We start from the raw sequence: 21,016 nt of genomic DNA, 5'->3' as shown, positions 1-21,016 counted from the left end.
AGCGGAACTCAGTCTTACGGAAGCACACAAGTGCAAAAACGACGGTATTGTTCCATGCATCGGCCTACCGGAATTCTGTCATGAAAGTATCGGTAGAAATTCGCAGGTGCAATAACAACTTTAACAAAGGTGGAATTATAATCTGAGTAATGCCGCGGACGAGCACTTCCGATGAGCGCCTTCAAAGAAATGCAACCAAAAATTATAACTCTTAAGGAGACAGGTGTTGCTGGGGGTGGTCTCCGTTCCCCCTTTCACCCCTCAGCCGCGACCGGGCAGAGGAGGGGTGGGAGCACCCCGCGCGCTGCCGGACACTTGATTTGCGCATGCGAATCACGCCCTCCAGGTAACGTCACCGCCAATGGAAGTTACAACTCCAAGCACATCAGCCCTCCAATCACAAGCTTGTACGACACTATAAAGGAGGTAGATTTCGCTCCCGACAGACAGTCATCTCCCGACTAAGAGGTCTTAATCTTGGAATGCTCGAATTTCAACTGTGATTCGACGCTGTCTGAACGCCGAGAAGATTCTATACAATATTGTAAGCGTATTATAACTTTGGTTCAAGAACCTGAGTAGTGTCTTTTGATGTTAAGTTATAATATTTGTTCTTATTACTTCTTGTTCAACTTGAAGCTTCATCGTCATTGTCATCGTCTGCATTCATGGATTAGGTTCGAGGAACTTATTCCGGTTTCAGCATCTTAGCTCCATCGTTCCGTGATACGATCGACGTCCCTTTCACCTTTGGGTACGTGTTGCAAAACTTTTTCTTATATCTGCTTTGTTGAATTCTGTTTGCGTGTTCTTTCCGTTTCTGGTTATATGTGTAGATTTTTTTCTGTTGTTGCAGTTGTTTTGATCTTATTTTAACATCTTCGTTTCTTCGTCATTTAAGTGGTCCGAGGAATTTCATTTCTGACGTTTGTATTCGATTTATGTCTAGCAAGCCTCAGATCCATGACGTAACAATGGCCTATCTAGTGTTTTATAGAATGTAAGTTGCATTTCTTTAGTTGTCTTTTTGTTTAACGTTTATTTTATTGTTCTACAAACACCCTGGTATTTTGCTGCTTTGCTATTTACATCTTTATCATAATCAAAAGATATTTCGCATCCCAGGTAGTTAAAATAACTTACCTGCTCGATTATTTTGTTTTCTATAACTATTTTTGACCGCACCTGCTGTTTTCGTCGGAATGCCATTATTTTTATTTTTCCTATAGATATTTTGAGATTACTATTTTGACAAATTTCGCTTACGTTAAAAATATTTGTTTGTAATTCTTCTTCTGGAGTAGTTATTATGGCCTGATCGTCGGCATACATTAATGTTTTTATATGATGGTCATTATAACGTTAATAATTGTTCTTATCATCAGGTAACTCGATAATGCCCAAAGGCTCGATATTAGCTAATCGGTAACAATGAAATAAAGGTTTTACTTGGAATGAAAAACAGCCTACATAGGAAACCGACATCTTTTAAGATTCTTTCTTGTGTACTGAAGTATGTACACTTAAATTTTTCTTACCAGTACAGCCGTGCTTTCGGTCATACATAAAGTGAACAGTAGCGTAATCGCAGCTGTTGTAACGACTTTGAGTTTTTACTAGAGCAGCTCAGTTCATTTACTAAATCTGACGCTGAGCCAATAGCAAGACGTAATGAGTACACATACAGCGCCAAAAGTCGCTATGATCAGTTGAAATATAACGAGGTATGTAGACAGCTCGGTGCTTAAGAGATTAATACATATTCTGGAAACAGGATTAGTTTCGGAATTTGAGAACTGGAACGTTCTTACGTCCTTTAGTTTATGACGACCACTAATGAAGGAAAGACGGAAAGGAGATGAAGGTTTAACGCCCCATCAACGACTAGGTCATTACAGATGGAGCACAAACTCGGGATGGGGAAGGAAATGAGCTGTTCTCTTACAATGGAACCATCCGGAATACGCTCCAAAAAATTCATTTTTTGTTTTTCATCTTAAATCGATGTTTAGAGTTTTTTGAACAAAATGGTGGTTAAAATAACTGAATTCGAGATGAGGAAGTTGTTTCAAAATGAACTTAAAGATCTCGTGGTGTGCATCCACGCCCTTGTTTCCGCTCCCTTCACCCATCAGTGTCGTCATTACACTCATATTCGGGAAACATATACTACACAACCGTTTTTCAAGTTGACAGCCCTGTAAGACGATACGTTTTGCGATGTTCTTATGTCTCTTATGTTCTTATGGTTTTCTAGCGTTGTTTTCTTTATAACATTTTCTGTAGTTTTATCTGCAGCTATTTTGTCATTCTCGAAAGTTATTATGCCTGTAATTTTTTTTAATGGAGAGCAGTTATCAGATGAAGTCTAGAATTGCTAGGAATATATTAAGCGTTTAGTAGGAGATAATCGCTGTTGGCAGTCGATTATTTGAGAGTAACTGAAACTGAAAAGTGGGTCCTGGAGGCAAGCGAAGACGGCGGATTACGGAGAAACGAGAAAACGAAGAAAGAAGATCAGGAACGTGTAATCTAAGAAGATTATGCAACTGGAACGTATTACGAACAACAGAGGTCAATTGTTAATCGAATACATCTTTGAACTGAATTTCCCAAAGATAAAATTTTCTGACATGTTTATTTTATGCAAGGAAAAAAATCTGTTTGAGGTAGAGGTCTGAATTTTTTTGCGATGTCGCAGGATACTATTTGGAGGAAAGCAGACTACAGACACTAACGTACTCTCAACAGGAAGGAAAATACATACTGACTAATTACAAAAAAGTACCCTTAATTTAGATTATAAGGTGTAAATATTTCTAGAATAAAAACTTGTGGCTGAAATGACGTATTGTAGTCTACTTTTTAGACAGACATGTTGTTTGTGCGTACTTAAAGTTTCACGCTTATGAGAAGCACAGTTAGTCAGTAGATAGATTCCAAGTACGTCCCGGTATATAGAAGTGCAACCAACTGATCTTCACAAAAAAATTGTTATAAATTAAACGTGAGAACTAATTTCATTAACTGTGTACCAAAATGTTCAGCAAGAAACATTCCTATTGTCCTCCAATTTTCACCCCACTAGGAGTTCACGTTTTTTGGTCAAAGCCGCGTAAAATTCATGAAAATTGTTTATATTTTTCCAGGTGTTCACAGGCAAGTTACCTTCAGCGGGTTAGGGAAATCACAGAAAACCTTAATCTGGATGGCAGGATATGAAATTGTATCGTCATCCTACCGAATACGAGTCTAGTACGCTAAGCAAGGCACCAACTCACTCAGTACCACTATTCAGACAACCAATCACTTTTTATAGCGCCCAGTGTTTGCTGCAGAACCAACCTAGTTCGTCAATCTGCTAACTGAAGTTGTGTTTCCCTGTGTGGTCAGTTTCATAAACGCATGCTAAGGACATTGATCTTATCGCTAAGCATACTTTTTGACAAAGCATCTCTGAATATAGGTTGCCATTTCAGTCGCAATCCCTAAAAAGGATTCTGTATCTTCATTATTTGGTTACACCTTTTTATATCGTCTTAATTACAATTTCTAAGGGTTCAAGCAAGGAACTGCAAGCCTATGATCGGTGTCTGTGATAGTTAAGTCGTTATCAATAAGAAATTAACAATTTTGAGCTGACGAGAAATGTACTATATCGGAAATCGATTCACGTATACGCACTCACTTCATTTCGAATTAATTTTCCCTTTTTCTTTATGTACAAGTTAGTATAAATACTAATACCTGCCGTTAATAAATTACAAAAATTGTAGCGCCTTTAGTTTTCTGGCTAATATCCTTATGAAAGTGGCATCGTTTTTGAAAAATAAAGACTTAAAAGGCCGTCGAGTTGGTCGAATGTCACTATCGATAGGTCGCAGGCGGGGCGCGCCCCCGCGTCGACGCAGTGGACCCGTCCGCGCTTCCTGTTTGTGTTGGGCGAATATCGAACGGCAGGGGCAGTCGGTGTGTGGTAGCACGTGCAGTAGGCTTTTTAGCCGCTGTGCCTCCACCCAAGCTTCACGCCCCGGCACCAACGGCGAAGATATTCTTTCGCGCCGACTACGCACATACCAGGTAAATATACCGTATCGCTCCTGTAAATTCGTTGGCAAGTTAGCATGCAGAAGCGCGTTCATGTTAATGACAACACACGACGTTGCTCGTCGAGAAGAGTTTGACTGAGAACGAATGCGGTTAACACCGTGACAACCACTAATTGTTTCCGCATATAACACAAAGTGTCGGCTTCTTTCCCTCTAAAATGATGCCAAAATCTACATCTCCTCCGAATCCCTGAGAGTATATGCGGCACTTCGTGGCTATGCAATTTTTCAAAGCAACTCTCTTGTACCCCAACCCTGCAGACACAGGTTGCTGTATTTGAATGTGAAAATACGAAGACGCTTGCTGGGTGCTTTCCAGTCGAGCAGTGGTTACGCCCACTCGAAGCGTCAATGTGTGTGTGTGTGTGTGTGTGTGTGTGTGTGTCTGTCTGTCTGTCTTCACTCACGTGTAAATGCGGTCTCCACCTGTTCACCACACTTCAGGTAATTTCACTCAGTTGTCAATGGTGAGCACGATGCACTGCTGGATAGCACAGAATTTCAACCATATTTTATCATAAGAACTTATACTGTCATTAAAAAAAAAAAGAAAGAAAAAGAGAAACTTTCGCAACGTTTGGTCTTAGGACGCTTCAGTGCAAGATTTGGAATGAAATAATACATGATTCCCCGTATAGTTCTATGTTGTCATTATCGAGAGCGCAATTACGATTTTGCCGACCATTTCAGACATTAGAATATTCCGCAAATGTGCAGTATACTTCCTCGCATAGACACCAAGTACAAACAATGATTTCTTCGAACCCTCGCAGAGAATTGCACACTGTCCATATTTTCCTCACTGTTTAGTAAGCAGTAGCTACAGCGTTTCATTTTTCTATAAATTGTAAGGCCAAAACATTAATTGTTGTTCGCAGTATCAAATTTCCGTGTCTGGCAGGAATTGTAAGTACTTTGTGTCACGCAAGAGTCATAAATACTTATTTGAGGAATCTGATTTCGGGTTAACTTAATTTACGAAGTGTTATAAATGTTTTTTTCTTTCAGTTACCAGCATGACGCTGCTCTTTTAATTGTATTTCGGACCAGACATTGTTGCTAAATCCTTTCGTTCAGACTGTCTGCTGAGCCTGAATGAATTTCGGGAAGCGCTTAATCTCAATGGCGGCATGTCAGATGGCAGCACCAATGACTGTCCAGTAAATTCTCTCAACGGATCAGCTGACCTCCCACTGACACAGATTGTGCCTCTCAACCACCTATACGTCGAATATGATTAACTATACTTTATAATTCGCCCATCGATACTAAAAATGTCTGTGACGTTGCCTTGTTCCAAGATCGATTAAAATGAGTTGAGAAAATTACTGAACTTTAGCCGAAATCACGTGAGACAGTGCATATGGTATCTGCGACAGGTTTTTGGCTTTTTTTTTTTCGAGCGCCGTAAATATTGATTAGTACGCTGATACGTGAACAAGCACTGGGAGGAACGCTTGTGCCTCTTTCTAGCGAAGCAGTTGTGCGGTTTGTATTAAATTGATGATGTAGGAATAAAAAAATCCAAATGTAATTAAAAATGACAATGTGTCTTTTTGATTAGGAAATATGGAACTGTAATTTAAGTATGTAACATATCATTCGAGATGGTAGAAAGCCGAACAGACTAGCGGATGATATGACACAAACTGAATTTTAATGTTAGGAGAAACATTCTGATAAAAACATCTTTTAGAGCCATTATTGGTCACGAATAAGGTAGTTTAATTTTGTGAATGAAGTACTTGCTATTCCCCTAACTGAATTTTATATTTATGTAAACAGCTTTATGTGTTTTCTTACACTGTATAGTGTTTCAGGATTATGTGAAAAATTTATTTTTAAATGTTTTCGGCGTGGGTGGTTATTCTTGGCTATAAAGATAAAGAATATAGTTCTTTTCTGTCAATTATAACTAACTGCTTAGTTGTTCTTTACTTGCGATTACTTTATGAAGCATTTTTAGACTGATAATGATATGTGTGTTTGGGCTCAAGTCAGCCAAGCCATTAGCACCCGCACTAAAATATTTTTGAGGCTATTGTAGTTAAAATTTGTAAAACGGAGAAGTGTGAGCAACAATTGAAACATAAAAATGCACCCTCTCCTCACACACACACACACACACACACACACACACACACACACAAATGCAAAAGTACTGATTCATGGTTGTCCGTTAGTGATACTGAATCTATAAAAGTTTTATTAATTATTTGAGTTTCCAGATATCTCTCATAATATAGTAACACTGTAGAGATAGTTCACCGACATACAACCTTCAGCATGTTACAGATAAGTAATTGCAGCATTTTTGTTTTAGTGTACCAATTGTGTCATGTAAATACTGTAGCATTTAGTAACAGTTTCATTTTCTTAAGAAATTAGTTTACAGCTTCTATAACACATCCCAATGACGTACTTCTGATATTGTTACCTTCTTCTTAGTTTTTCATGATGCTTCAGAAATTCATGTGTCTTACCACTTTTATTTTATTTTCACTATTATTGTTGCCACTGAATTGCTTCAGCTTGATACAAGTGAATTAGTAGAATAAAAGATGGATATGCAAGGCTATCCTGGAGAATCTATGAAAGAAGACTGCTAATTCCAGAAAACAAAATTCTCAGATTTGAAGCTGAGGTAAATCTGTAGTATGATAAGCGTAAAAAGCGCTTGCAGTGGAACCGGATCACGTAAGCTACGAGCATTGTGAGTTAATTGTGTCTGACAATGGGAGACTTCTTAAAGGCCTTAAGTAATAAGGATGCGTAGTCACTACATACATGACATTCCATATGGATTCTCTGAAGCAAAACCTTTGATTGGTAGAAGGTTGTAATAAAAACCCGCTTCCTAAATTGGGAAATTAATATTCTCAGAATACAACTACTATATTAATTCATGTTAACTTAAATTTATTGAAGCAACTATTTCCATGTGAGTGACTTCAACAGCCTCTAGAATCTTCGTAGGATATTCATAGCCGTAACTGATAATATACATCATTGACTGTTAGTCTTCCAAGACAACTGAAAGACAGTCAGATTCCTCGGAGCTAACAAAACGGATAAACTGAAAGAATATGTTTAAGAAATTAAGTGAATAATTCCAGTCGCAAATCTTCTTCTTCTTCTTCTGATGGAGTTACAAAGCTGCATGGACCTTAACCTCTTCAACAAGGTTCCTCCATTCTAACCTTTCCAGAGCGCTTCTTCAGCATTCTCTAACTCGGAGATCTTATACCTACTTCCAGATGGTCTCTCCACGGCTTTAGTGGCCTTCCTCCTTCTCTTCTCCCAGTTGGCCTCCACTCGAAAACCTTTTTAGTTGTTCGTCCAGTAGCCATCCTAAGAACGTGTCCAAGCCAGACTATTCTCCTAGTTTTTATTGTTCTGACAATGTCAGTTCCTTGTATGAGGCGACCCAGCTCAGTTCGTTCTAGATCTCCAGAAACCATTTTTATCCTAAATTGCCCCATAGATCTTGAGCAGCACTCGTTAATGTCCATGTTTCCCACTTCCGTATGTTACAAGTGGGCTGATCATGACCTTATAAATTTTGAAGTTTCAATTGTGTATTTAATGTCCTAGAGGCCAGCAATCTCTTAAACTTGTGGAAGCATCTATTATCACTTGGGATGCGCTGTTTTATTTCAGTTGACATAGAATTTGCCCTACTAATATTAGATCACAGATAATTCTGCGTGTTCAACATTGAAACCAGCTGCTGATAGTTTATCAAAGTTATTATTTCCCTTCCTGGTGAAATTCATGTATTTCGTCTTCTTTTCATTAATAGAAAGGCCTCCATGTAGTTTGGCTTCTTTCAGATCACCTATTGTTCTCTCTAGTGAAACTCTTCTTTTACTAATAATTGCTACATCATTAGCGTAGGAACATATCTGGGTTGACTTAGTGCTGACGTAACCAGATATTTGAAGCTTTGGAATGGCTGCTTCAAGAGTCATATTAAAAAGCATTGTACCTAGGGAATCCCCTTGTCTGTCTTCATTACTAACGCTAAACCATTTACTGAGTTTCAGTCGTGAATATACTTTCATTAATACGTAAGAGCATTGATGCGCAAAGGACAGTGAATTATTAAATGGCCATACGAGACAGTATCACGGAGCGTAGTGAAGTAGTCTGCACCTTAATGGAACTTCACAAGAAACGCTACTCAAAACTCGTGGCTGTCTCGAGTTGCTAAAGTGTGATCGCGGGCTAGGTCTTTGAAAGGAAAGGAAATGACTAATTGAAAGTGTCTAAGTAAGGAGATATTTACTAGTCATTCAGCCATAACTCAGTGTTCGTTCCCTTAGAACTGCAAAACCATACACAATGGGAAGCTTAATGCTTGCACCTTTACAACAATACCTTCGTGTTTCAACCCGTGTTGGCTTCATTGAAAGACGCCACACAAGTACGATGGAACCAAGGTAATTTTTTTATTTCTGGAAACGGAATTTGTCGCACGGAAGATAATGAATGTGGAGAGTCACTGTCAATAGTCAGCCATATATCATACATATTTTCCAAGAGAAGATATTTCTATTGCTTACCATTGCTGTATAAATTCGTATATTTTGTTATATGATGTACTGAAGTGCTATGTACATGAGAAATTACACAAAACTCGTCTTCTATCGGGAATTAAGACTCTTTCTACTCACGATGCAGTACGCAGACTAGCGGTTCATTACAGGTACTTTATTTATATTATACATAATATAGTTGCGTGTGTGATTCGTTCTGCTAATTTCTATCATAAAAAAATTCACTTTCAATTCAATACTTCGCAACTAGGAGCTTTAATGCTGCATATCTACTCGGTTTATGAACACCGTAAGCTCATGGTTACAAAGTGTACAAGTGGTAATTCAGGTTACACTGGCGTAGACGTAGATCCACCACGTTATTGATATCAGTATGCTGTATTTTCTTTTGATCACCACGAGAGGCAATCGGAAATGGACGTAAATTCCATTTAAACACTAAGTAAGCTGTACAGTTATTTGCGTTTATTTTTCTCGTGTTTCTGTCTTCAGTAATATGTCGTATTCATCTGAAAGTCTTTCTTCCCTAAAAAACATAATTTTATCTACACTTCGAGTTTTTCTCTTTTTCAGTGCACCGTGCTTCCTTTTGCGACATTCCATCACTGTCTATAAATTTAAGTATGCAGAATTTTCTTTTATCGTAAATCGATCATTTTGTCCTTCTTTTCTTTATATTTTTAAACTTCAAATTGCACCTGATCGTTATCTACCTATACGTTTACCCTTCTAGCCAAACAGTAACTTCTGGATGTCAAAGAAGCACAGGCAGACTGGGATATTAAACTCTGTCGATTTCTCCACAATCTATCAAAGTGAAAACAGCATCTATTGTGATCCTGTCAATTATTAATGCTCGCGCTTGTGCCACTTATTTATTTCATTAATCTGGTGGAAGGTACACTACAGTTAAAATTTCCTCGTGGAAACACTCTTCTTTATCTGGTGACGAAACGAGTGCTGCGCGCTCTAATATTTTTTTTGTGTTGGCTGAACTCCGGCCTGGACGGTTGGTGAAAAATATCAACATGTTACAAGGTTTCTTACTCAGCTGTAATGGCACCACATGCATATGAAATTGTATTTTAGATGCTTGATTAAGACAAAAGCTTTTAAATAAAAAATAGGATCGCATTAAGTTGTTAGAATTTAAATATTTTTTTTAACAACTTACATGCCATTCTAGACTCTTTTTTTTTAAAAAAACTTGTATTCTAATTTCTGATCGCTGTTTCCCAGGAATGATGTTCCAAAAGATGTTTGATTAAGCATTTCTCTCTCCCTTAACTACGTGTTTTAGAATGCAGCTGATAACTTGAAATAAAAATTACTTATTTTTAATTGCTCTCGTTTTCATTGCTTTGTATAACCTGTGTGTCACGTGTCCTCAAAAGCAGCAAAACTTAGTAGATATTCTAACGTGTTAATGCGGAACCGATTAACTCTGGAAAAACTAGTTCCAATTTTGGCCACCAGGTGCAAATCTGGTGCTATGAATGAAAGAAAGACGTACAGAAATATTTCCATGAGTAACAGATTAGGAACGGGATGTGGGCAGGAAAGGTCAAACAAGAAACTAATAATGTTGATGTTATTATTAATTGCCGCTTACAAAGTTTGTTCAATATGAGCACCCGAGATGTCGACGAGATGCTGTACAGCGTGAGATTTGCACCTGGTGGACAAAATTGGAAATAATTTTTTCGGGTGTAAATCGGTTCCAAATTAACGCGTTAGAATATCTACCAAGTTTCGCTGCCTTACGATAATTACAGTTCACACTGTGAGTAGCTGCAGTTTAATTATAACCACCCAGAACCTTCTTTGAAGTCTCCCTGAAGGCAGACTCTAGATTTTTAAATGCAGTTCCTTCAGCAACATGTAGTATCTGTCGTATAATGGAAGAAGGAAGGAAGATTAAGGTTTAACGTCCCGTCGACAGCTAGGTCATTATAAACGAAGCGCAAGATCAGATTATTTTTAATGATGGGGAAGAAAATCGGTCCTTTCAAAGGAACCATCCCGGAGTTTTCCTGCAGCGATTAGGGGAAATCAGAGAAAACCTAAATCTGGATGATCGGACGCGGATTTTAACCGTCGTCCTCCTGAATGTTAGCCCAGTGTGCTTACGACTATGCCATCTCGCTCTGTGCTCGACATTCGGACATTAGGGGGACATTAGGGGGAAAAAATTGCTGTAGAGTTACCAGAGAGAAGTTTTGTAATCGCCCTCTTTCGTAAATAAGGTAATCTCCCTCAGGAAGATTTTAATGAATCTCAGCCTAGTATTTTGTCTAGAAACAGATTTGTATAGTCGTTGCATCCTACTGCGATTCGGCAGACACTCAAACAAATAGAGGCACGTGGAAATTTATATAATTACAAGCAACCGTCCGCCGTCAATCTGACTGGTACAGCGCGTCACGTGATAATCGAAGGAACATTACAGTGGCGTCGCTGCGTAGCAGATGGACAAAGCACGAATTCAGTAGATACGGAGTCACCTAAAGATGTTATAGACAGATATGTGAAGACGTATACCATCGTGCCGATAGTGAATTCCATCCATAAACACATTTCGTCCATTTTGTCTTACAACCAGATGCGCAGATTTTCGCATGGATGGATCAGTGAATGGTAGTGACATTGTCATAACAAATCCTAAGTGTATTCAGCCGACGATGGCATGGGAAAGCTTGCAGACTAGTAAATCAGGTTCACAATTCGTGGAATATTTTAGACGCGGCTAAACGTGTAGCTACGGTTACCATCAGCCTGCAAAAGAACAACTCACAGGGAATGGTATGAAGTGGGCCTGCTGAACCTGGTGGCATACTGGTTTCTTTCTCCGGACTAGCATGGTGCACGAGATGTAATTGCGAATCTGGAAGGTGCCACCACAAACCTACACAGGTCGCTTTGCTAAATGGGCACAAACTGCAGGAAACGATCGCTGAAAGGATAAGGGGCAGAAATAAAGTTCCGCAATTAACTGCACTACAGGAAATGTCTCGTGCTCAAATTTGTTCTTGGGATCCTAGCCGGCCGCTGTAGCCGAGCGGTTCTAGGCGCTTCAGTCCGGAACCGCGCTGCTGCTACGGTCGCAGGTTCGAATCCTGCCTCGGGCATGGATGAGTGTGATGTCCTTAGGTTAGTCAGGTTTTAGTAGGTCTAAGACTAGGGGACTGATGACCTCAGATGTTAAGTCCCATAGTGCTTAGAGCCATTTGAACCATTTCGGGACCCTAGGGTTGGCTGAAAACCGAAGTAGAAAGCTCTGAGATCTTTAGCGGTTCATGGAACGTGTATCGAGAAGGCAGATTTGTCTCCATAGAAGGAGGAGTGTTCATTGCAGCTGGGAAAAATGTTGTAGCTATTGAGGGCGAATGTGAGTGACAGTGAAGTCATCTGGTTGCGTAGCTCTAGGCGAAATCAAGGTAATTGTTGGATGTTTTTACCGGCCACCCGATTCCGTTGTGACAGTTTTCGAGTCATTCAAAGCTAGTATACTGTCAGCATTGTAGAAATGCCCAGATCATGTAATGTTGGTTGGAGACGAATTTAACCTATCGAGTATAGACTGGGACATCTATGGATTGATTGCATTGGGTGCAGACAGATCCTGCGAAGTACTTTCGAACACGTTTTCCGAAAACTGTCTCGAACAGCTAGTTCGACAGTCCACACACGATGGAAATATTTTAGACCTTATAGCTACAAACAGGCCACGTTTTATCGACAGTGTCAGTGTATAGACAGGGATTAGTGATCATGATATCATAGCGGCTGTGGTTACTAAAGTTTATAATTCAATTAAGAAGGATAGGAGGGTATTTCTGCTAGAAAGAACAGACAAGCAGTTGTTAGCATCCCACTTGGACAATGAAATGACATGATTTACGTCCAGTATGATGGATATAGAGGAATTATGGGCAAAGTTTAAACGGACTGTAAACCAGATTAGGCTTATCCATTACGGGTGTTTAAGAACTCTTGCCTGTTTATCCAGTATAAATACGGGAAACTGCAACCTGTCACTTTTTTTGAAATAGTTATTTGTTCTATAAACCGCTTTACGAACCTTTTCGGACTCGTCTTCATATGGTGCACGGAATGCTACATGACTATTTTAAAGCATAATGCCGGCTGCTGGCTCTGTGACAAGAAGATGGAACATGCTTTAATGCAGTACCATGAGTATTGTTTATATGACGATTTGGATCCAAAAATGAATTCTGTACTTAAAGTGACAGTGTGGGTGGCTTTGTTGTTAACACCCATCCAACAGCTTCCATTGTGATGGAAAGCTGCCAAGGTTTTGTAAGTACGGTGTATATACATACATATCCTGTGAAAAGTGAGTAGTGTTGCCTACTGTCCATCACAATGGAAGTTGATAGATGGTTATTAACAAACCCACCCGTACCGTCGCAGTAAGTACAGAATTCAGTTTCGGATCCAAATCGCCTTATAAACAATACTCGTGTCGATGCATTAAAGCATGTTCCATCTTCTTGTCAGGGAGCCAGCACCCAGCATTACGCTTCAAAATAGTCATGTAACCTGTACGCAACCTGAAGATAAGCCTCAAAAGCCTCGGTTAATGGAATAAATAACCATTTCAAAAAAGGATTGACTGCAGCTTTCTGTATTTATATGGGATTGTAAATCGTGCAATGGAGAAGTAAGTGCTGAGTAACTGAATTAAGGATGAACAAGACCCACCGCGGTTTAACAACGAAATTGGGAAAATTCAGAAGCAAAGTCAGTTGCACTATCGGTTCAAAAGAGAACACACAAATGACGACAGGCAGAGGTTATTAGAGATTCGTGCGTCTGTGAAAAGATGTATGCGCGAAACATACAAGAACTATCACCTATCTTAGCAAAATATCTGCCCGAGAATCCGAGGAAATTCTGGTCGTATGTGAAATCGATAAGCGGATCTAAGCATTTCGTCCAGACACTCGTTGTCCAGGTAGGTGTGGCAGTAGAAGACAGCAAAAGGAAAGCCGTAGTTTTAAATTTCTCTTTTAAGAAATCGTTCACGCAGGAAGATCGTACAAACACACCGTCATTTGGCCATTCCCGTATGGAAGACATTGTAATAGACACCATGTCGTAAAGAAACAACTGAATTCGTTTAAGGGTGATATCCCAATTAAGTTTTACAAAGAATGCTCTCCGGCATTGACCGCTTACTTATCTTGCATTTACCTCGAACCTCTCCCCCAGCGCAAAGACCCAAGCGACTGAAGAAAAGCTCAGGTGACTCCTGAGTATAAGTAGGGTAGAAGAACGGATCCGCAAAATTACAGACCAATATCTCTAACATCGGTTTTCTGCAGAATTATTGAAAATATTCTCAGCTCGTTGCTGATGATGCTGTGGTGTACGGGAAGGTGTCGGAGTTGAGTGACTGTGGGAGGATAAAAGATGACTTAGAAAAAATTTCTTGTTGGTGTGCAGCTGGCTCTAAAAAGTTAATGCAGATGAGTAGGAAAAACAAACCCGTAGAGCTCGACTACTGCATTAATAGTCACGTCGAGTAAATATCTATGCGTAATGTTGCAAAGCGATACGAAATGGATCGAGTATGTAAGGATTGTAGCAGGGAAGGTGAATGTTCCACTTTGGTTTATTGGGAGAATTTTAGGAAAGTGTGGTTCATCTGTAAACGAGACCTCATATAGGACACTAGTAAGATCTATTCTTGAGAACTGCTCGAGTGTTTTGGATCCCCATCACGTCGATAAGAAGGCATCGAAACGATTCGGAGGCGGGCTGCTACATTTGTTTCCGGTAGGTTCGAACAACATACAAGTTTTACGTAGATGCTTCGGGATCTCAAATGGAGGAAACGCGATGTTCTTCACGAGGAATACTAGAAAGAAAATTTAAAGAACCGGCATTTAAGGCTGACTGCAGAATTGTTCTACTGCCGCTAACGTACATTTCGCGTAAGGATAACGAAGATGATAGAATTTAAGGCTCATATAGAGGCGTATAGACAGTCGTTTATCCCCTCGCTCTATTTACCAGTGGAACAGGAAAGGAAATGACTAGTAATGGTGTAGTGTACCCTCCGTCACGCATCATACGGTGGCTTGCGTGATACGTAGATGTAAATGTAGAAAAGGACGTACGGACGGAAATGCGTTCCAACGGAGGTGTAGATAAAAGATCTTTCACGATGACCCCAGTATCAGTACCGGGCAGGTGATCTGCCAGCATGGGATGAGCCAGACGACCGTGTGGAACACTTTCCAGCACTGCCCCTACCTGCGTCACATGCGCCTGCAGGCCGTATTACATGTGGACTTGCTCATTAGCACCGTTTCAGCCTCAATGTGTGGGTGATGATTATTGGCGACCGTCGCGTGGTCATCCTACCACAGCACCTGTGCGCTTTCAGTCATTGAAACCCACTGTGTCGAAGATCTTTTATCTCCAACTTCATGTAGGACCACCTCCCTTGCAACGAATTTCCCACCATATCTACGTCTACATACAGGGTGTTTAAAAAATGACCGGTATATTTGAAACGGCAATAAAAACTAAACGAGCAGCGATAGAAATACACCGTTTGTTGCAATATGCTTGGGACAACAGTACATTTTCAGGCGGACAAACTTTCGAAATTACAGTAGTTACAATTTTCAACAACAGGTGGCGCTGCAAGTGATGTGAAAGATATAGAAGACAACACAGTCTGTGGGTGCGCCATTCTGTACGTCGTCTTTCTGCTGTAAGCGGGTGCTGTTCACAACGTGCAAGTGTGTTGTAGACAACATGGTTTATTCCTTAGAACAGAGGATTTTTCTGGTGTTGGAATTCCACCGCCTAGAACACAGTGTTGTTGCAACAAGACGAAGTTTTCAACAGAGGTTTAATGTAACCAAAGGACCGAAAAGCGATACAATAAAGGATCTGTTTGAAAAATTTCAACAGACTGGGAACGTGACGGATGAACGTGCTGGAAAGGTAGGGCGACCGCGTACGGCAACCACAGAGGGCAACGCGCAGCTAGTGCAGCAGGTGATCCGACAGCGGCCTCGGGTTTCCGTTCGCCGTGTTGCAGCTGCTGTCCGAATGACGCCAACGTCCACGTATCGTCTCATGCGCCAGAGTTTACACCTCTATCCATCCAAAATTCAAACGCAGCAACCCCTCAGTGCCACTACCATTGCTGCACGAGAGACATTCGCTAACGATATAGTGCACAGGATTGATGACGGCGATATGCATGTGGGCAGCATTTGGTTTACTGACGAAGCTTATTTTTACCTGGACGGCTTCGTCAATAAACAGAACTGGCGCATATGGGGAACCGAAAAGCCCCATGTTGCAGTCCCATCGTCCCTGCATCCTCAAAAAGTACTGGTCTGGGCCGCCATTTCGTCCAAAGGAATCATTGGCCCATTTTTCAGATCCGAAACGATTACTGCATCACGCTATCTGGACATTCTTCGTGAATTTGTGGCGGTACAAACTGCCTTAGACGACACTGCGAACACCTCGTGGTTTACGCAAGATGGTGCCCGGCCACATCGCACGGCCGACGTCTTTAATTTCCTGAATGAATACTTCGATGATCGTGTGATTGCTTTGGGCTATCCGAAACATACAGGAGGCGGCGTGGATTGGCCTCCCTATTCGCCAGACATGAACCCCTGTGACTTCTTTCTGTGGGGACACTTGAAAGACCAGGTGTACCGCCAGAATCCAGAAACAATTGAACAGCTGAAGCAGTACATCTCATCTGCATGTGAAGCCATTCCGCCAGACACGTTGTCAAAGGTTTCGGGTAATTTCATTCAGAGACTACGCCATATTATTGCTACGCATGGTGGATATGTGGAAAATATCGTACTATAGAGTTTTCCAGACCGCAGCGCCATCTGTTGTTGAAAATTGTAACTACTGTAATTTCGAAAGTTTGTCTGCCTGAAAATGTACTGTTGTCCCAAGCATATTGCAACAAACGGTGTATTTCTATCGCTGCTCGTTTAGTTTTTATTGCCGTTTCAAATATACCGGTCATTTTTGAAACACCCTGTACATACTACACTAGCCATCCTATAGTGCATGGCGGAGGGTACCTTGCATCACTGTTCGTCATTCCCTTTCCTTTTCCACTCGCAAGTAGAGCGAGGAGGTAAACGACTGTATGTGGCTCCGTGTGAGCTACAATTTTTCGTATCTTATCTTCGTGGCCCTTAGGCGAAATGTATGTTGACGGCAGTACAGTCATGGCTCAAATGGGTCTGAGCACTATGGGATTTAACATCTGAGGTCATCAGTCCCATAGACTTAGAACTACTTAAACCTAAATAACCTAAGGATATCACACACATCCATGTCCGAGGCAGGATTCGAACCTGCGAGCGTAGCAGTCGCGCGGTTCCGGACTGAAGCGCCTAGAACCGCTCGGTCACATCGGCCGGCTAGTACAGTCATTCGGCAGTCTACTTCAACTGCCAGTTCTCTAAGTTTTCTCAATAGTGTTATTCGAAAAGAACGTCGCCTTTCCTCCAGGAATTCGCGTTTGAGTTCCAAAAGCATCTCCGAAACACTTGTTTGTTGTTCGAACCTACTGGTAACAAATCTAGCAAACCAATTGCTTCGATGTCTTACTTTAATCCGGCCTAGTACGGATCCCAAACGCTCGAGCAGAACTCAAGTATAGGTCGCACTAGCGTTCTATATTCGGTCTCGTTTACAGATGAACCGCACTTTCCCTAAATTCTCCCATTCGCCTTTACTACCACAACCCTCACTTGCTCGTTCCATTTCATATCGCTTCGCAACGTTACGCCCAGATATTTAAACTATGTGACTGTGTCAAGCAGGACACTTCTATTGCTGTATCCGAACATTACGGATTTGTTTTCCCTGCTTGTCTGCATTAACTTATATTTTTCTACATTTGGAGCTAGCTTCCATTCATCACGCCAACTAGAAATTTGTCTAAGTCATCTCGTATTCTCCCACAGTCACTCTACTTGCCGTACACCACACCATCGTCGGCAAAAAGCCGAGATTGCTGCCCACCCTATCCGCCAGGTCATTTATGTATATAGAAAATAGTAGCGTTCTGTCACACTTCTCTGGGTCACTCCTTGTCTCTGATGAACACTCGCTGTCGAGGACAATATATTGAGTTTTGTCACTTAAGAAGTCTACGAGCCACATATCTGGGAGCGTATTCCATACACTCGTACCTTTGTTGACAGCGTACAGTGGGGCACCATGTCAAATGCTTTCGGGAAATCTAGAAGTCTGGATGTTGCCCTTCATCCATAGTTCGCAATGCGTCATGTGAGAAAAGGGCAAGCCGAATTTCGGACGAGCCAAACTTCTGAAACCATGCGATTCGTGGAAATAAACTTCTTAGTCTCAAGAAAACTTCGTAGGCCTATATACGAAATGAGGAGGTGTTCAAGGATTCTGTAGGGAATCGATGTTAGGAATTTTGGTCTGTAATTTTGCGGGTCCGTTCCTTTACCCTTCTTTTATAAGGGGGCACGTGCGGTTTTTTCCCAGTCACATGGGACTCTGCCGTAGAGTACTCTTTGCAAAACCGAACTGGAATTCCATACGGACCTGGGCACTTATATGTTTTCAATTATTTTAGTTGTTCTGTAGGCCAAGGATGTTTAGTACTATGTCATCCATACCGGAGTCTATTCGACGGTCAAACGACGGTATGTTTGTACGACTTTTCTGCGTTAACGACTTCTTAAATGCAAATTTTAAACTTCGGATTTCGTTTTACTATCTTCAGCTGCTACAGCAGACTGATCAATGAGTGACTGGATGGAAGCCTAAGACTCTCTTAGCGGTTTTACGTACTACCAGAAATTTATTGGGTTCTGGCCAGATCTTTTGCTGAGGTATGATGATGGTAGTTCTTTTGTGCTTCACGCATAGTTTTTTTTCACAGAGGCACGAACCTCTACTAACCCCTCCCTGTCATCATTTGTGCGTTCTCGTTTGGATCGGGAGTGCAACAGCCTTCGGTTCCTCGACATTTTTCATATTTCATCGTTAAACCATGGTGGGACTTTTCCGTCCTTAACCCACTTACTCGGAACATACTTCTCCAGACCACGATGCCTTAGGTTCACTGTCATCGATCAAACTGCATACAGTCTCGATATGATCCCAATTGTATTTTATCAGTTTCCAAAACTTAAAAGAATACCTTGAGGACTTCACTTTGATAGTGATGATGCGGTGTAAGCAGAGGTGAGGTTGTGGATCCATCAACAAAGTTAGACTGTCTACAGTGACGATATCAATAAATTGGTCTCTCGTTGGGCCAGGGCGCCTACGTTGAGAAATATGGTTATTAAGAACCATTTCCTTCCTTTTTGTAATGTCCAAGGGACCATCACCAATCGCGGTGACTTCAGTGTAATTATTTTCTTTTAATAAAAGTGTCATTTTTTTCCGTCTCATTACGTATTTTTTCAATTACCTTCAGTACTATAATGTAGCAGGTCTTTCTACGTACCATCCAAGTTTCACAGAGCTATGTCATGCGAAAGTTACTTCCGTCTTCCAAGTTTCGCCCACCTGTGTACATCTGACACTATGACACTCTGACTAAATAAAACCAGTTTCGAAATATGCTGTTCTTCTTTTATCTTTCTCTGTCTTATCAGTGAAAACTGATTTAGAAATGTCTCAGATAGAGAAGTAGTACTAGACTGTGCCTCCACTCCACTTGTGACCAGCGTCCTGCCTAAATTATTGTAGCTAACCTTGCATCTACGTTGTTGACAGCTGGCTTCTCATCCTATATTTGACTTCTAGTGCTGGTTCTAATGGCTCATCGCAGCTATTGTAATCAGGAAATAACAGTCCTGCCTGTTACATTTGCTGATATTCATAATAGGTTGCAAATATATACATAAAACGTACAAAAAGAAACGAGCCGGACGCATAATTACAGAAAACAGTACCTGTATGTTAGAAGTATTGACCCTAGCTGTTGAGACACTTGTCCCACTGTGACACAAGGCGGTGAATGGCCGTCTTCTAAAATTTCCGGGGCTGCGATGTTAACCAGCTCCGCACGTGCAGCTGGACGTCGTCGTCCGAGGCGAATCGTTTGCCCCTCAGTGCCTCTTTAAGGGGACAAAAATGGCCTAATCACAGAGAGAGAGGGTGACCGAGAACCTCCCATTTGAATTTCTGCAAGAGTACCTCTAATAACCAGTAGCACGTCCTCTTGCATTGATGCATGCCTGTATTCGTCGTGGCATACTATCCACAAGCTCGTCAAGGCACTGTTGGTCCAGATTGTCCCACTCCTCAACGGCGATGGCGATTCGGCGTAGGTCCCTCGGAGTCGTTGGTGGATCAAAAAAAAAAAAAAAAAAAAAAAAAGGCTCTGAGCACTATGGGACTTAACATCTGTGGTCATCAGTCCCCTAGAACTTAGAACTACTTAAACCTAACTAACCTAAGGACATCACACAAATCCATGCCCGAGGCAGGATTCGAACCTGCGACCGTAGCAGTCGCGCGGTTCCTAACTGCGCGCCTAGAACCGCTAGACCACCGCGGCCGGCCGTTGGTGGATCACGTCGTCCATAAATTCATGTCTGGAGAAGATGCTGGTGCTTTAGTCAGGAACCGCGCTGCTGCTACGGTCGCAGGTCCGAATCCTGCCTCGGACATGGATGTGTGTAATGTCCTTAGGTTAGTTAGGTTTAAGTAGTTCTAAGTCTAGAGGACTGATGACCTCAGATGTTAAGTCCTATAGTGCTCAGAGCCATTTGAACCATTTTGAATCCCCACTCACTCCGTCGCCAGGCCACGAGTGGCCTACCGGGACCATCCGACCGCCGTGTCATCCTCAGTGGATGATACGGATAGGAGAGGTGTGGGGTCAGCACACCGCTCTCCCGGTCGTTATGATGGTATTCTTGACCGAAGCCTCTACTATTCGACCAAGTAGCTCCTCAATTGGCATCACGAGGCTGAGTGCACCCCGAAAAACGGCAACAGCGCATGGTGGCCTGGATGGTCACCCATCCAAGTACCGACCACGCCCGACAGCGCTTAACTTCGGTGATCTCACGGGAACCGGTGTATTCACTGCGGCAAGGCCGTTGCCCGATTCCCCACTACAAAACCCTATTTTTCAACAATTTCCGTTCAATGGGACCACCTTACGTTACCCTACTCGGAGGGCTTATATGCTCGCTTTTCTGGTCGACATCGGATCCAACGTCTTGGTGCATCAATAACTTCCCCATCATCCACGTGCTTCGTCCTGTGGAGTGCCTCCTTCATTGAGCCAAACAGATGGAAGTCGGAAGGTGTGAGATCCTC

The 21,016-nt window shown here is 41.6% G+C and overlaps 1 protein-coding gene and 1 pseudogene across 2 annotated transcripts in view; one reads left to right on the top strand and one right to left on the bottom strand.

The window, feature by feature from the left end:
• The first annotated feature begins 3,947 nt into the window (after nucleotides 1-3,947).
• LOC126184944 (arrestin domain-containing protein 2-like) overlaps nucleotides 3,948-21,016 on the top strand; it is a 226,104-nt gene continuing 209,035 nt past the window's right edge. Inside the window, exon 1 of one of the 2 annotated variants that reach the window (XM_049927617.1) lies at nucleotides 3,948-4,080. The gene's annotated coding sequence lies outside the window, so the exon portion shown is untranslated. The remainder of the gene's footprint in view (nucleotides 4,081-21,016) is intronic. The other variant, XM_049927618.1, reaches the window with a different exon arrangement.
• LOC126185495 (5S ribosomal RNA) lies at nucleotides 20,681-20,798 on the bottom strand (annotated as a pseudogene).

Source organism: Schistocerca cancellata, chromosome 4, assembly GCF_023864275.1.
Source record: "Schistocerca cancellata isolate TAMUIC-IGC-003103 chromosome 4, iqSchCanc2.1, whole genome shotgun sequence".
NCBI lineage: Eukaryota > Metazoa > Arthropoda > Insecta > Orthoptera > Acrididae > Schistocerca > Schistocerca cancellata.
The sequence above is the reverse complement of the archived record's forward strand: the minus strand, read 5'-3'. Positions and strand labels throughout refer to the sequence as shown.